Source organism: Montipora foliosa, chromosome 3 (assembly GCF_036669935.1).
Source record: "Montipora foliosa isolate CH-2021 chromosome 3, ASM3666993v2, whole genome shotgun sequence".
Taxonomy (NCBI): Eukaryota; Metazoa; Cnidaria; class Anthozoa; order Scleractinia; family Acroporidae; genus Montipora; species Montipora foliosa.
In genome coordinates this window covers 50,424,112-50,442,407 of record NC_090871.1, presented here as the reverse complement: position 1 = coordinate 50,442,407, position 18,296 = coordinate 50,424,112, and the positions used below count along the sequence as shown (strand labels likewise).

Sequence of the window (18,296 nt, the reverse complement as noted above, 5' to 3'; positions counted from 1 at the left end):
TTCTTTTACGGAGGTCGATGATACATGTGTCAACTCATTTATGTGGTATTACGATATAAAGCTACAAATACAATGACAATATTCGCATTCATAATAATATTTTGTTTCTCTTATGAGAAGCCTTGACAAGTCGTTCGATCGTCAAATGTAGCCACCTATATATCTTGTAAATGTCTTAAATGCATTTATCAGCAACATTTACAACTTACTTATTCATGCAAACTAATATGATCTTCCTTCTGAGACGACCATAACCTGATGTTTTTTGCCGGTTCACATTTAGTCAAGGATACTTTACGCAAAGGTCACTTATTTTCCTCTAAACTAATTTTTATCTAGTTATTATCTGTCCATGTCCTCTTGTTGCATCTGTAATTGCCATCGATGACTGAATTTTAGCGGAAATTAATGGACCTTACCCACCCTGGTCATGCTCGACATCTTAAGATACTCTTAAAAGACTTCCGGAAGTTTTGAAGTCTCCAAGCATAGACAAAGGGATTCACTCCCGATTTTGCCATGACCAACACAAACTGGATATGATGAACTCGCAATTGCAATCAGTACAGAAGTTTATGATATAAATGCAAACACACGACAGCAAATAACAAGATAAGAATAGCACTATAAGAATAACGAGGGTCTTTGTTACTTTCTTTTCCCACTCCATCGCTCGTTTCTTCACCAAGCCATTTTTGGAACTGTCGTGAAAATCATCCCATTGTTTGGCTTGAAATCGCAAATACTTGAAAATTTTTGCGTTTGTGAACATCAACACCAGAAAGGTTGTACCTACGGCTGTGGTAGCGAATATGAATCGATGTCGGTTGTATCCAACAACGAAGTAAAGCATGGATATCAAAATCGATAAAATCCACACTACCACCGGTACTAGGAATGCCCGGGTTGGGTTTAGCTTGGTTCTGTAGATGAGAGGGTATGTAATCAATGTGTCAACCGTGCAGCTCTTTCGCCAAATCTGCCATTTTTGTCATCGTGTGCATTTCTGGACATAAGTGGACTCGGGACACAGACAATTGTCCGTTGTCAGTATTAACCGGTGTCCGTAATAAGCGGGTAAATTTTAGGAAAAAAAAAAGGTCGCTTTGGCCGGGACATACTAAACTGTCCGCTATATACGGGTGTCCCGTAGAGAAGGGTTCCACCTTACTGAACTGCGAATATGAGATCAAGTAAAGCTATGATCCTCGCAGTTTTGGCACGCGATTTTAGTACCCTAAAAATTTCAGAATTTCATCGGGGTTTAAACCCGTGACCTCGCGATAACGGTGAAACTCTCTAACCAACTGAGCTATGAAGCCACTGGCGTTGGTAGACACAAGTGACAAGCTCCCGACGTCAGTGGCTTCAAAGCTCAGTTGGTTAGAGCGTAGCACCGGTATCGCGAGGTCAAGGGTTGAAACTCCGTTGAAATCCTGAATTTTTCAGGCTTCTCTACGCAATTGCTAAATTTGCGTCCATAACTGCAAGGATCACATCTTTACTTTACTTATTCATGCAAACTAATTATCTTCCTTCTGAGACGACCTCGACCGGATGTTTTTGCCAGTTCACATTTAGCCAAGAATATTGTTTTCATAGGTCACTTATTTTCTTCTAAACTAATTTCTACTAGGTTATTCTGATGTCCTCTTGTTGTATCTGTTGTATCGCCATTGACTACTGAATTTTAAGAGAAATGGGCCTCACCGTCTTGAGCATGCTCGACACGTTAAGATACTCTTAAAAGACTTTCGGAAGTTTTGAAAGTCTCCAGGCATAGACAAAGGGATTCACTCCCGAATTTGCCATGACCAACACAAACTGGATATCCCTCACCCAGTGGATGAACTCACAATTGCAGTCGGTACAGAAGTTTATGATATAAATGCAAACACACGACGGCAAATAACAAGATAAGAATAGCATTAGGACAATAACGAGCGTCTTTGTTATTTTCTTTTCCCGCTCCATCGCTCGTTTCTTCGCCAAGCTCTCTAATGAGCTGTCGTGCAAATCATCCCATTGTTTGACTTGAAATCGCAAATACTTGAAAATTTTTGCGTTTGTGAACATCAACACCAGAAAGGCTGTACCTACAGCTGTGGAAGCGAATATAAATCGATATCGGTTGTATCCAACAACGTAGTAAAGCAAAGAGAGCAAAACACAACCATCGATACAAGCAATGCACGGGTTGGGTTTAGCTTGGTTCTGTAGATGAGAGGATATGTAATTGCTACATAACGCTCCAGTGCTAAGGCGGTTAAGCTGAGAAGCGAAGCGGTGCAAGAAATGAAGTAAGTAGTACGCATTGGGTCTTTAAGACGATCGTTTACCATTCCGAGTCCTTCCATGATGTAAAAGTCTATGGCCAGAGGAGCAGTGACTACACCAACCATGAGATCAGCAAAACTCAGATTGGCTACGAAATAGTTGAACGGCGATCTCAAGTCTTTGTTTGGGTTTAGGTGAACTGCAAGAATCACCAGGATGTTTCCAACTGTAGCCACGGCCGTAATCAACGTTGTGCAGGAAGTTGTTGCAAAGGATACATACGTTGGAGCTGTCGTGTTATCACACGGATATTTGCCGAGAAGAGACATTTTCTTTTAATTTGTATCGATAATCAAATGGTGACAAGTGAAATTAGGGAATATAAAGTTCGGGAAATTATTTGCTTTTGGACAAAACGCGCGTGAAATTATTACCTAATTTCGTGAGTAGACCATTTGATTAGCTATTAAATATCATGGGTGACAAATATATTACGTTCATAAGATGCCATTTTGCCACTGTAGGAAAAGTTACCATGGCAGCATTGTAATTTCACATGTGAAGTCATTAATTAACGCTGAAATTTTGCGCCAAAAATAAGGAGTAATTTGACATCCATGTTATTAAAAGAGTAACCGCCCGTAAAACTTCCTTGTTTTTAACAGAAGATCAACCACTTTAGATTCTAATAACTCAAATGACTAGATAGCCTCCCACGCAGACTCTCTTAGGGATTCATCACGCTTTCCTTCCCCACGAGTGGCTGCAGAAACGAACCACATATTCCTTTCCCTTTGTTAGGAAACTGTCATCTGGAAATCACGTGCGGGTTACTTATGAACCAATCAGCGCTGTGTAGATCTCCCATGAGAGAGGCAAGCTCCTACTCATGGGCTCCTGCTTTCCTGCTTAAAAGTAAATACAGTAGTTTTTGAGCGGTTTCCTTTCCGAAAAGTTGATCGAACTTGACATGCACATAAACATTCCTTCGCCGTTATTGTAGTTATTTGAGTGTTCATTTACATTAGCAATGAAAAAGGCGGAACCATCTGTCATATCATTTTCACTAATCAGGTTAGCAGGTTTGTTGATTCTGAACGCGTCGGTTACAGCAACGAGTCATCTTATTTTATTTGTTTGCGTCACAAAAAACAACAGCAGTGCTTTTCCAAGGGTAAAGGGTACAAACACCACCGGCAGTGCTTTTCCAAGGGTAACGGGTAACGGGTAACGGGTAAATGGTAAAGGGTAACATTTTGAACCAACCTTTTTGCTGAAGTGCCTGGCGCCGCCATTAATTCCTATTACACCCTGTTGAAATGGCGAGAACTCGATTGCATGGTACAAGAAATTGCTGTGTTCATGGTTAATCTTTTATTGGAGTCCTATGTAGGTGAGCATAGCAGACTAAATCCCACGAATGGGGCAAAAACGGCAAACTGATATTTTCTGTCTCGCTTGTACTTTGTGGATGCGTTTTCTACGAAAATTTGCATGTAGAAATTAAGACTCGGATCTTTCAGCATTGCAATTGAACACAAAATCCAAAAATGGTTTGCTAATGAAATCTCGAGAATGAGTGCAATTAGTTAATAAAATCCGCAAATAATTCCGTTTTAGGATTTTGCGTTCCAATGAAAATCACAAGGATCGCGATTTTGAAAACGGATTTCCAAACGAACGCATCCCCAAGTTTCTCAGTAGAACATGCCCTTTGTTTATTCTTGGGGTAAGTGAGTAAAATGAAATCACATGAAATGACATTTATTTCTCGAATAATATCTGGCGCTCATAATTAATTTTTCTGTGTAGGGAAAACTTTTCAGAGAGAACAGGGGATGAAGTGAAAGCAATGATTTCTGACTGGTCCACTGTATCTGTGTTATAGACTATGTTGTGTTCTTTGAAAACCTTTTTTGACAAAGTGAGATGGACAGAGGTTTTTACTCAAGTATCTAAAGTGAATTTGGAATTGACTAAGATTTGTACAGCTTGGTGACTGCCTACTGAAATCTCACGCTAGTGTGCAATAAAAACTGTCGTTCATCGCTCGATGCATTAATTTGCTTCGTGATTTCTGAGTGACCTTGTAAATTGGCTGTGTTTCAGCACTTATAGGAGACTCAAACAGAAACCGCTTTGACTTTACTTCATAACTTGCGTTGTTCTTTAGCCGGATTACCGAGTCGTAGTAACTGTAAGTAAATTGTTGTCACCTCCCACTAGATGTGAGTTTTGTGATAACTTTCAAGGAACTTGAAAAACGAAGACGAAATGAGAGCAACAGGGTAATATCGCTTGTGGTAATTCTTGAGTCACGGGTCAGGTTGTTGAAAATTAAAGAAATTAAAATGATAAATTTTGTAAGATAAATACTAACCCTTTACCCTTTACCTGTTACCCTTTACCCTTGGAAAAGGCTGCCGAAACACGACGGCCTCAGACTGATTTATGAAGGGACTTCTCGCAGTCTAGTGCGACTTAAGTTTGATATTTTTTTCATGCAAGGGCCAGCTGAACAAAGTGGAAGCGCCGGATCTTGGGAGGTCTAACCAGCAAATAATTTGTTGATTGAAAACAAAATAATGCTGCAAGGCTAGTTGTACGGCTGTGAGGATATATGTTGTTTTGATTTACCAATATGGCGTCAGGCACGGCCTGACTTATTCAGGGAGTTAAATGATTTGGTAAATCAAAAATATATGTTCTCACAGCCGTACAACCAGCATTGCAATATTATTTTGTTTTTAAGTTTAATGTCTGAAGCAACATTGCACCAATCGTACGTAGTGCACTTGCTGTGCGATTTTTTTTTTCAGTTTCCCCATTTCACGTACTCCACCTTAACAAAAAGCGCCAGAAAAGCCGTACAGACCCAATAAAAGTCACCGAGTTACAGAGAATCGAACTCTGACACAAACGACCATGGCACACAAGCGACACGATCGTGACAAGCGTGTGACTGACGTGACTACGTGTCGACTTTTGTACCACGAAAGGTAAGAAGAGACATAAGACGTTCACTGCATGACAAGTGTGTCAAGTGTTGAATCATTATTGGTTTGTTTAAGATGATTAAGACAAAAAAAGAGAAAAGATGTCACTTTGTCTAAATTAAAAATAGATTGTCGCTGTCGCAAATTCTCGCTTTTTTTTCCCGTTAGGTTCTGTCGGCTGTCGGTGTTCTAGAACAAGATTGTCGGTACATTTTTTTTGCAATTTTGGAGAGATGTCGCTTGTCGCCAAAAACCCTTGGAAGGCCTCATGTAAGCCTTGAACAATTTCGAGAACTTGTGAAGCCCAAGCAACGTTTTATGTGAAATGTCAAGTGTTTAGCGTTACTTCTGGCACGGTTTCCCTTTCCTGGTTTATATTAACATCTGATACTTCAAACAAAAGAAAATTGGCATAAGAAGTGTAACAGATATGTTCAAAATGCACATAAGTAAAGGGCCAACAAGAACATTTGTTCTACACCCCAACTTCATCATTACTTGTAGTCTCCTCGAAGGCTATTTTTGTCGTGTCACGCAAGACGTAGGCTTTCCCGCGTGATTCGCCTGAATGCGTTCAGCTAATCACATCACACATTTGGACAAACCGTCATGTGAAAACAAAAACACACGACCGTAATGACTATTGGGCGACTGATGTCCACACATTCCCTTATAAAAATTTATAACCCCTTGAAGCTTTGTGTATAAAATTGCGTAGTACCGAGTGAAGATGAAGCGGTGTAATTTAAGTGATGATTATTAGAAGCCACACTTGCAAGTGCGACAGGTAGTTGTAGTAGAGGAATCAAAGCAGCCATCATCCTCCGCCGTGAATTGCGTTTTGAGGTGGAGGCTGGAACGTAATTAAACGAGCCTAGTGAAAGGAGAAAGAAAAATAAAAAAAGGAAAAAAAAAGAAAAAAAAAAAGGCATACCTCTTGGGCGTTTAATAATGTTACTATGAAGGAGTGAACTGCCTTCTTTTTTGATGCTGGGTATTTCTGCTAGGTGAAGTCACCAGTCAACAGCAAGGATTCTGTGCCGTTTCCATAATGCAAAAAAGCGCCGTCTTTTGCTTTAATCGTCAAGCACTCCAGTGATCTGCCGTTTTCTGAAGTTATGGCTCTTTTAAGGCTGTAAAAATATTGGTATACCCAGGCGATGAAGGGTATATAGATAGCCCCATCGCGGAATACAGAAGACTCGAAGATGGAATGTTGTGTAACATGCTTTTTGAATAGCTCGAAAAGAGCTATCCAAAAAGCATGTTCTCTGCCCTGGTTTGTTGGGTTGTTACGGGAAAAAAAATTGGGAAAAATGGGTTATATCCCTAAAAACATTAGTGTTTATTGTGGAAAGTATGTTCGTTCGGTACCTTCGGTGTGAGTCATTTTTATTGCAAAAATATCAAAATTTAGGCTTAAATGCCGATTACCGTTTTTCCCATACAAACTTTCAAAAATTCAAAGCGCTGTAACACAACACCTCCATATGCTGCATGGCGAGGGTCACGTTTCGCGTAATCAAACTCGGTCGTTATGTAGTAGTAGATGTCGGCGGCAAACATGTCATGTTTCACTCGCTGAACGTTCGCAGAAAGATTATAAGGATAATAACTACTCGCATCGTGAGCTTGGGTCTCCTGTGCTCAAACCAGATACATTTTGCCGACACAACTCAACCCTATCTTCAAATTTCTTTTGAAATCTATAAACTTAAAAGCTTTCGCAGCATCATTGAAAAGCCACTCTACAGCTTCTCGGACTTGGCTCATTCAAGTACGGAAGGCCTCTATCTGGGGAGTCAGCATTACATTTCTGTACAGGGAAATCAGGTTGGCTCTGATTGGATAGGCGGGTTCGCCATAAATGCACATAGGCAGGCCTACTGGTGACACAGCATGACGATCCAAGAGAGGTAGTAGTCTGGACGCTGCAAGCATCCCTGAATCATGTCGTGCACCCTCTAAAAATAAGGACATTTCATTATAACAGTTTATTTATAAATTCATACTTTTGAGCCAAGGAAAGACAAAACTAGATTCCTTGTTCGAGGTTTAAGTGGTACTACGACCCAAAAATCAATTCCTTTTTTCCTTTGGATTTCAAAACTATGTTAACTAAACACTAACTGATCCAAGTTTTAAGCTCTGATTTTAAAAAAGACACCTGTTTTTTTTACCTGAAAATTTCTTATTTATTGGTCTGCCATTACAAACTTTAAAATCTTGCATTGAGAGAGCTGGGTCGAGGAGAAAATGACGTCACAGACTCGCTAGTTTAAGAATGCAATGCGTGTGTACGCGGCTGAGTTAATATGCAGCACGGGAATTTCGGGCTTTCAGACTTTTAAACCATAATAAAATGCCTTTACACGCTAAAATTTTAAGCTAGTGAGTAAATGACGTCATTTTCTCTAGATCCAACCCTCTGAAGTCCAATCGGTCAGTTGTGAACTTGAGAAATGGCGGAGCGTGAAATTCAAACTTTGAACTCAAAATAAATAGCTTTTGGATAAAACTCAAAGCTCAAAATTTTGCCAGTGAGGTGTTAAGCGAAAACGCTTTCAAAATCTGAAGAAACAAAGGAAATAATTTTTTGATCGTAGTACCACTTTAAGGGCCATGGCATGTGTTAATTTCATGGAGAATATTTTTAGTAATGAAACTTACTTTCTATCGATACAAGGCATGAGAAAATCTTGTGATCGATGTTCAACTGTATCGTGCTGTTGTGATATTTCGGTGTGCTTGTCAGGAATGGCCGGGGAAGGGGTATGAGGAAGTTGATTTATTTCTTTCCTACTAATTCATTTTCTGATTGACTTACTAACTGGCCGATACATGTTTGCAATGAGTCCATTGGGAAGGGCAATGGACTGAAACTTTATAGCCTGAACACGCCTATGCCCATTGTAAACAGTGCGTTGATACTCCCCGGGTCTACAGATCAGTGTAACTGTCCCGTCGATGAAGCTGAAGCAATTGTTCAACGCTGCCCCCTTTAATGAGACAGCATCAGCATAATTCTGAAGCTGTGCTAGCTGCAGAATGGTTTGGTTGTACTGTAGTATCCTTTGACTGTGGGTGTTATAAATGTACTCTAATACTGTATTTGTTACCATACTAAGGACAGGAATCGGTCGTCCAAAGTGCGCTATCATATCCGAGTACCTAGAAGGATAAGCAAGTCGTCGTACCAACATTCAAAGCCGTTCTTGGCCATCGGCGACTGATTGTTGTGGACAAACAAATTCATCTGGTATTTGCAAGGCAGCAGCTAGAGCAGGAATGTCGCGGTTCTTCACTCGAAATTCAGCTAAACACTCTGAATCGTCCATCTCCTCAAAGTCGAATCTTCCGTAATCGTCGTAAGGAAAGTCGAGATTTTTGGAGGAGTTCAAATCATACAACAAAATAAACTCATCCTCATCTATAATATCGTCCAAGCATGCTACAGCTAAAAGGTCTCGGGTTTCTCGAAAGGCTACCATCAATGTAACTAAAAGATAAACTGAGCTATTGAAAAAAACAACCAAAACAGAACAGCGGCCGCTTCGCAGATTAACTTTCTAATTTTGCACGAAAAGGTGGCGGCCTCGACCCATTCCATCGCGGCCCTCGCCGCCTCTTCCCGGCCGCCTCCAGTGGTTACTTAAGGTCTCTAGTTTTACCAATATGGCCGCCGTGACTTCACTTGAAAACACTCTATTTTGCATGGCTTTACAGTCTAATCAAGCGGAAGCGGTCACTTCACATCCGGTAGTACGAAGGGTTTTAGTTCATTTAGTCATCCATTGAAAACGCACAAGTCAGGTGATATTTTCGAGCCAAATAATTACAATTTCTTTGGGTGAATTCTATCGACGTTCTCAAAAATTAACCGCTGAACATCTAAAATACACACTACACAGCCTTGTTCCCAGGCTCTCTCTTCTAACCGGGGAGATAAGTGTTGATTGCAATTTGGGGTTGGATTTACCTTACCGGCGGAAATTCAAGCACTTTGCGACCAATTCTATTCTGTCAACTCTGGGTACTGCGCATCGCTGTGCGTCTTTTGTCTTAAAACACCAGAAATTCTTGAAATATGGTGAGCTTAACAGCAATAGAACGGAGGGTTTTCGATTTCGCTCTTCAGATGCAATTTTAAGCCCTGTTGAAACGGAGTCGCAATAGACGCAAGTTCACAACTTGGGTCTACTTGCGACTCCGTTTGGCCAGGCCTTGCGAGCACGTATGTTGACTTGCGATGACTTGCGCTCACTTTGGTCGAGATCAAATTTTCCCGCAAGTCGACGCAAGTTTTTCACCGTTTGGCGACCAAACCCAAGTCAACGCAAGTTGGTTGACCAATGAGACTAAAAAGAAAGGTTTTTTCTTTTTTTCTTTTTTTTTTCTTGCGACTTGCGTGTACTTGCGAGGGAACTTGCGCGTCCGTTTGGTCACCCAACGCAAGCCTTTACGCAAGTTCAACTTGTGGCTACTTGCGACTACTTGCGAGTCCGTTTGACCAGGGCTTTACGGTCGATTGAAAAGCAACAACACATAAAAAACGTCAATCAAATTAAACTCTTTGTTATTCATTTTAATCGTTAACTTGGTTTATCACAAATTGTTAGAGAGGTGTAATTTTCTAAAGAATCTGTGGTGCTGCATCGGTGCTGCAACTCAAGGTTTATACATCGACTGAGTTGATATGGTGAATTAACCACCTTAAAAGAATATCGAAAGGTGACCTTTGAGCCCTCTGTTGGGCGGTGCAAGGATAACGCAGTGGTGTGCACACTCGACTCCCACGAATGTAGCCAGGGTTCGAATCCAAGACTCAGCGTCATATGTGGGTTGAATTTGCTGGTTCTCCACTCCGTACCGAGAAGTTTTTCTCTCGGTACTCCGGTTTACCCCTCGTCTCAAAAACAACATTTGATTTGATCTGAGTCAATTTGTTAATTTGTAATTTCAGTTTACAGTGTCCCTAATTAGTGCTCCATGCTGCGCTAGAAGACTAGACACTTGAATTTCCTTTTTTTTTTCGTCACTGACGAGTGTTTGGCCTCCCGACACTGACGAAGGGCTAACGCTCGAAACGTCACCTTTCGAATTTCTTTTACGGAGGTCAATTTATAAATGATACATGTATCAACTCATTTCTGTGTTATTCCGATATTAAGCTACATACAATGACAATATTTGCATTCATAATAATATTTTGCTTCTCCTATGAGAAGCCTTGACATTTCAAGTCGTTCGATCATCAAATCTACAATCCGGCTCAAAACACTTCGGGACACTTGTCAAATTTTGGGCAAAAAGTAGAGAATTTACTGTATATGCCTCCATCGTTATATGAGCAACGTGTGCTCTTCTTTCGCTGCCTTTTTGGCTCCCCCCTTTCCCCCTGACAATGTTGAAACATGCCAGCGATCGATGAACGGAACTTGATTTTGGAGACCTTGAAAAATCAACATTGTAATGGAGGGAGGGGGATAAGCGTGAATTGTCCCAACAATTTTGAACAGGATTGTAGCAATCTGTCTTGTGACTGTCTTTAACGCATTTATCACCAACATTTACAACTGACTTATTCACTAATGGACGAAAAAATGTATGAAATGAATCATATACCGGTTAAATACGGGACCCCAAGGGGACGCGCCATCTTGTCCGTATTATCCAGGCGACTGTGTTAAGCAAGCTTTCAGGAAAAAAAATGTCCCGAACACATGTTTTAACGATTAAAAAACAAAAAAAAAACAAAAAACAAAAAAAAAAAAACAATAAATAAATAGGTAAAACCTACAGCAGACATTTCGCCTAAAAAGGTACGTTGTTTAATCTTTTAACTTTAACTGTACGCGACAAGGCCGCCAAAGAGGAAGAAGACTACGAGCAATGACTGCAGCAAAAAGCGAAGGAAGTGAAACTATAATAGAATGCAGAAATTTTTATTGAAAGGCAAAGGTACAAGGGTCAAACACCGGAAGAAAGACAAACTGATCAAAATCAAACATGTCACGCTATTTTGCTTCTGTTTTGTTTGTAAAAAAAAAGCTTACTAACCCGTAGAAATCTGTCATTATTTGAACAGGGTACAATGCCTACGATTACCACATAATTGGGACACTAAAAATAGGCCGTGCGTACATAACCAGTGTCCGTAAAGCGGGGTTGACGATATACGAAAGTCTGTGACTCGGGACACAGAAAATTGTCCGTTGTCAAAATTAACCGGTGTCCGTAATAAGCGGGTAAATTTTGGAAAAAAATATGTGATCTTTTCGTCGCGATATACTAAACTGTCCGCTACATACGGGTGTCCGTAAAGCGGGGTTCCACCGTATTGAATTGCGTAGAGTACCCTAAAAAGTTCAGGATTTCAACGGGGTTTAAACCCGTGACCTCGCGATAACGGTGCAACGCTCTAACCAACTGAGCTGTGAAGCCATTGGCGTTGGTAGACACAAGTGACAAGCTCCCAACGTCAGTGGCTTCAAAGCTCAGTTGGTTAGAGCGTAGCACCCGTATCGCGAGGTCAAGGGTTCAAACTCCGTTGAAGTCCTGAATTTTTGAGGTTTCTCTACGCAATTGCTAAATTTGCGTCCATAACTGCAAGGATCACAGCTTTACTTTACTTATTCATGCAAACTAATTATCTTCGTTCTGAGATGACCAGGACCCGATGTTTTTGCCAGTTCACATTTAGCCAAGAATATTGTCTTCATAGGTCACCATTTTTCTTCTAAACTAATTTCTACTTGGTTATTCCGGATGTCCTCTTGTTGTACATGTTGTATCGCCATCAACGACTGAATTTTAAGAGAAATGGGCCTCGCCCGCCTTGCGCATGCTCGACATGTTAAGATACTCTTAAAAGACTTTCGGAAATTTTGAAGTCTCCAAGCATAGACAAAGGGATTCACTGCCGAATTTGCCATAACCAACACAAACTGGAAATCCCTTACCCAGTGGATGAACTCGCAATTGCAGTCGGTACAGAAGTTTATGAAATAAATGCAAACACTCGACGGCAAATAACAAGACAAGAATAGCACTAGGACAATAACAAGCGTCTTTGTTATTTTCTTTTCCCACTCCATCGCTCGTTTCTTCGCCAAGCTCTCTAATGAGCTGTCGTGCCAATCATCCCATTGTTTGACTTGAAATCGCAAATACTTGAAAATTTTTGCGTTTGTGAACATCAACACCAGAAAGGCTGTACCTACAGCTGTGGAAGCGAATATAAATCGATATCGGTTGTATCCAACAACGTACTAAAGCAAGGAGAGCAAAATTGAAATAATCCAGAGAACCATCGATACAAGCAATACACGGGTTGGGCTTAGATTGGTTCTGTAGATGAGAGGGTATGTAATTGCTACATAACGATCCAGTGCTAAGGCAGTTAAGCTGAGAAGCGAAGCGGTGCAAGAAATGAAGTAAGTAGTATGCATCGAGTCTTTAAAACGATCGTTTACCATTCCGAGTCCTTCCATGATGTGAAAGGCTGTGCCCAGAGGAGCAGTGACAACACCGACAACCAGATCAGCAAAACTCAGATTGGCTACGAAATAGTTGAATGGCGATCTCAAGTCTTTGTTTGGATTCAGGTAAACTGCAAGAATCACCAGGATGTTTCCAACTGTGGCCACGGCCATAATCAACGCAGTGCAGGAAGTTGTTGCAAAGGATAAATACGTTGGAGCTATAGTGTTATCACACGGATATTTGCCGAGAAGAGACATTTTCTCCGGAAATAATAATGCACTCCAATGTAAGAGGCCCTCTAAGGGAGGTTCTGATGTCGCTTTGTTGCTTATTTTCCAGCCCACCTGTCGCCTATTTGGCTAGAGATAAATGTCGCTGTCGGTTTTTCGCTAGAATGTTCCCTAAACGAGCTTAATTTTTGCGTCCTGTAATTTTGTTTAATTTGTATGGATAATCAAATATATTATGGTGGCAAGTGAAATTAGGGAATATAAAGATTCGGGAAATTATTTGCTTTTGGACAAAACGTGCGTGAAACTATTACCTAATTTCGTGAGTAGACCATTTAATTAGCTATTAAATATCATGGGTGACAAATATATTCCGTTCATAAGATGCCATTTTGCCACTTTAGGAAAAGTTGCCATGGCAGCATTGTAATTTCACATGTGAAGTCATTAATTAACGCTGAAATTTTGCGCCAAAAATGAGGAGTAATTTGACATTCATGTTATTAAAAGAGTAGTCGCCCGTAAAACTTCCCTGTTTTTAACAGAAGATCAACCACTTTAGATTCTACTTACTCTAATGACTAGATAGCCTCCCACGCAGACTCTCTTAGGGATTCATCACGGTTTCCCCCCCCCCCCCCCTCCACGAGTGGCTGCTGAAACGAACCACATATTCCTTTCCCTTTGCTGTCATCTGGTAATCACGTGCGGGTTACTTATGAACCAATCAGCGCTGTGTAGCTAGATCTATGGCGCGTTAAAACTGTCAAAATTCAACATGTCAAATCGAGAGTCAACAATCCAAAATGAGCGCCATAGTTCCAATTCAGCCAACAAACCTTTTCTTAATCGACCGCCATCTTCTCGCAGCGGACGGTTTAATTCGATCAGATACTATTTAAATTGATTAGATACCTCCCAAAAAGATCAGTTTCTTTCTAAATCGAACAAATTAAATCGTTTACATCAAATCGATTATCAGTTCCCTTCCAAATTAAATCGATCACTACACCCAAGATGCTTTGCTGGCATACTATACCCGCTGATAAAACACAACCACGCGCTCTTCCGTTTCCTCGCGGAGCGACCGTCAAAGGACGACGCAGAGGTAAAGTCTAATTATACTTTAATGTATGTACCTACAATAGAATATGATTTATTCATGAAAGTAGAGCATGGTTCTTTAAACATTGTACTCAGCAATATGCTCTTGGTGTTAAACTTTTGGAACTAAATTCCACCCTCAACAAAAGTATTTAGCCACTTATTATCGGAAAGTGATGGAGTGTTTACTTGAAGACTTTTTGCAGTCTGAAGATGACTACGTTAACTCCCCCGCCTTATTGAGCTTTTCTCTTCCCTGCCTTAGTTACGTAATTGTTACATTGAATTCTATTATCATTATTCTATTATTATTACTATTTATATATTATTATATTATTCTATTATTAATTTTGCGAATTCTCTTCCTATTATATGTGGTCATTTTTTTAATCGCTACCTGTTTTATTTTATTTTTTTTTTGTGTGTGTTTAATGTGTTTGTATGTGTTATTTCCATCAACTAGTAATTGTAAATATAATAATTGTATAATATTGTCCTGCCTATAATAGCGTTTTTGCTAAATGCGTTGACAAGAAAACTGTAGAACTAGTATATGTAATTCATTAAACACGACGACGCGCTATATAAGGAAAAGCTCCTCCTCCTATCACAGATCAAGTGAGCAAATTAATCAAAATGGCGACCAACGGTCACGATAGAAGAAGGACCGATATGGTTGGAAATAAGGATTCGATGTTACCAAAAGTGAAATAAGTGAATTAAAGAACCAATTCATTTATATTTATTGTTTTATATGTGATTTCCTACCTTAATTGAAACTGAAAGTGCTCTGTATGTTAAAATAGCGAGATTGGCGAAGTTGTTCGTTTTCAAATCTCGCGCCGGACAAGCGCTGGACAAGGTCCACCAGTGTTCCAATCCCCTAAACTTTCCTCGGTTTTCTGAGCCTTCTGCTTCTGTATAACAAAGCCAGTGGACTATTCTTTGAGAATATGCCCAAAGGCCTAATTTGTGACTGAGGAAACATGATCAACGCGAAGCATTTCGCAATGGCGGTGGTGTTGTGCAACGAATGCTACCAGTCTTGCGTTTATTTCGCATCATTTGTAGCCGTCGTTGCCCAACACCACAGTAAGCGTTTAGGTAAATTTTATTATTCTTATTACTTGATGGCTGAGGCAGGTAATTCTCAAGTACAGAGTAAGAAGAGGCGTTCCACTAGCGATCGAGGCATCCAGTTTTCACTGAATGTGCAATTACCACGTAATCAGGAAAGCAGACTTCTGGGGATAAAAGATCGTATTGGGATGGCAAAAACATCTCTAAATCTTTCCAAGGGAACGGCAAGCACGCAAAATGCCGATCTTCTCGAAGCTCTACTGCTGGCTTTTGAAGAAAAAATGCAAAGGTGAAAGGAGGTCTCGGTTGTAAGTTCTCTTCTGTCGAATCAGTGGTCACCAGCAGGAAACCTCTCTTCCACACCAAGTTCAGCACAATGTCCCCAGTCGCGTCCAACACCTATTGCAACCTCCACTCCAAGATCGCGAATGTCCCTTGATTTTGATGGCCGAGTATCTGAGTCATTAGTGCCACTACCCCATACATTCAACGTATCCTCCTCTTCTCCAACCGTTCAATCACAAAAATTCCAGATATCAACCCTCCCAACGTGGGATGACCCCATCTACCTTGCCAGTGAAGGAGCCCTTCGATCTCTGTTTTCTTTTTTCACTTCCAAGCTCTCAGCAAAGTGCTGCTTTTGTGGAAAGCTTTTTGATATAGACACTCTATCATTCACAAGGCGAGGACATGCAGTGTCTGTGAATATGTCTTGTTTGTGTGGTGATTCAATCAAGTGATTGTCTTCTCCAATCATGGGGGGAACTATACCAAAATACTACGTGAATATGAGGTATGGTGATATTGTTTGTTTCACTATTTTTAAACACCGAGTGTGTCTTGTATTAAAGTGAGTCTCTATTTTGCTACAGGTCTCAGACTGATGTTCAAGGTAATGGTTTCTGTTGTAGAATGATTCATGGGGTTTTGTCCTGTGGGTTGACAGAAACACAGTATTCCGGTCTCTGCCAAGCAGCAAATATTGGTTCTGAAGGTGACAAAACGTTTGACACAGGTTAGCCCACTTGCTGATGAGATAACAACTGTATTGGTTGGCCTTACACAATATTTCCTGGCACCAAACAGTACTGATTGTAGTATTCTTGACTTGTGTGTATCCCAAAATTGTTTATAAACTTTTAATGTTGAAGAAACTTCAGTACATGGCTGTTGTGAAGGAGGTTTGCAGTGAGTCCATGCTTGGTGCCCAAGAGGAAGCAAAGAACAGACCTGGCTATCATGCAAATGGCGAGGTAACAAATGTTGACCTTCCTGAAATTATGGAGGTCTTTCCTTATCTCTTCCTCACAGCAGTTTGGTCACTTTGTTATGACTATAATGAGAAAGGTTGTTTTTATTATGGGCTTTGCAAAAGCATCCATATTCAGGTTGGAATAATTTCCTTTGAAAAAATTGATGTTCATCTTCTAGTGTGTCATCACTGATGCAAGACATGATTCTAGCAGATCAGCAGCACATACCACTGTGTCAGCTCTGTCTTTCTCGTAAGCTTATGTTACCACCTACATCTATGATTTAATAATTATTTTTTTGTTGATTGGACTTCTAGTTATTCACTTTTCATTTTATTGCGTTTTTGCATATGTTGAAGTACCAAAAAAGTTGTTGGAGTGTTGAACTGGAGCAGGGCTTCTGATGTTGCTGCAGTTAGTCGAGAGGTGCCAATGACGAAGGAATTGCTGACTGTTCTAATAGAAACTCAAGGTATATTAGAGTCACAGTAGTCATTATCTTACAATAATTTATTATTGATATCAAGGTGACTTGTCAAATTTCCTTTGTCAAGATTTCACATTTCAGAAGTGGCTCATGACTTTTTCCTGCAGCTGAAAACTTGGATAGTCTCTAAGAGGATACTAAATTCCTTTGATTCTTGGCATGGTAAATGTTGCCTGATAACAGCTACTACATTTTGTGTTTATTTTTTTCCATTTACAACTCATGTAGGGCTAACTTTCGTTTCATTTGTATCTTAAAAAGAAAATATGTTTAACCAATCTCAGGTGCCAAATCAGTTACAAAGGCCTTGGAGAAAGTAGCCTCTGGCCCACTGAGAGATCAAGGTACCGAGTGGTTTTCAGAATTATCTGACAAAGGTTTGTTGCTACCGGCCAAATCCAATGAAACTGGATTTGGTTGTGGTTACCTGGTCATTTAGTTTACAACTTTTCATGATGTAGTCTACAGAGATTACAGTAAAAGTTTACTGTGGTATTGTGAGTGGCTGTGTCAAAAGTTAGTGAAACCCCTGTGTCCAGAGTACATTATGTTTACAATGATTATTCGTGTGATTATAATTTTGTTTTGCTTCAGTGAAGAGCACTAGGACTCATATATACTTTTGTATGAAGAACAGTTCTGGAAATGAGGATGACTTTCGTGAAACCCTGTTAACAGTTGTTGATCATTATCAGGTAAAACAATCGATGTTAAAATTGAAAACAATGCACTTTATTGGAGTTGTGCATTCAGGGAAATTTTCCTTGGTTAAAAAAAGATACATTGTGTTTTTTTTTTCTACAGGATAACCATAATAAATGTAATGAAGGGTCAAGGTGCAAATCAGAGGGTTACATCATGAGCAAGAAGCTACTGACTGAGTCAAGGGCCATAGCAGCACACAAAAAAGCTATAATGGGAACATCTATTTATCGACATGCCACTGACTACATGCGGGTAACTGATCATGAGTCATGATCCGAGACATTTTAGGACACTCTCTAACTTTATTGGAATAATAATTATTCATTATATTACTTTTAGTGTTGGGAAACATTCTGGATAGAGACCCTCCATACTGTTATGCTGATCTATGTCCCCAAGAGAATCCATTTTGGGGATAACACATACAACATGCGTGTGGAATTGACTGTGCTTGATTGGGTAAGGGGGTAAAATCATGCTTAATATCATCCTTAACATGCTTATGATAAATATTATTATTGGTAAAATCTTCTTGCAGAATGAAAATGTGAATCGAGAGGTGTCATCCCTACAAATGTATCAGCATGCTCGACACCCCAACAGGCTTGCAGAGACCAGGGTGCTTGTGGAAAACACATTTAACTTTAGAGAAGTCATCTGGTCGCGGTTTTTCAAACTA

General features: G+C 40.1%; 5 pseudogenes; 1 reads left to right on the top strand and 4 right to left on the bottom strand.

The window, feature by feature from the left end:
- Positions 1-428: 428 nt before the first annotated feature.
- LOC137996065 (melanocyte-stimulating hormone receptor-like) lies at positions 429-1,600 on the bottom strand (annotated as a pseudogene).
- A 106-nt stretch (positions 1,601-1,706) lies between these two features.
- On the bottom strand, positions 1,707-2,606 carry LOC137994965 (adenosine receptor A2a-like; annotated as a pseudogene).
- Positions 2,607-8,041: 5,435 nt separating this feature from the next.
- LOC137996377 (uncharacterized) lies at positions 8,042-8,611 on the bottom strand (annotated as a pseudogene).
- Positions 8,612-11,824: 3,213 nt separating this feature from the next.
- LOC137994964 (adenosine receptor A2a-like) lies at positions 11,825-13,494 on the bottom strand (annotated as a pseudogene).
- A 1,728-nt stretch (positions 13,495-15,222) lies between these two features.
- Positions 15,223-18,296, top strand: part of LOC137996064 (uncharacterized) — a 4,008-nt pseudogene continuing 934 nt past the window's right edge.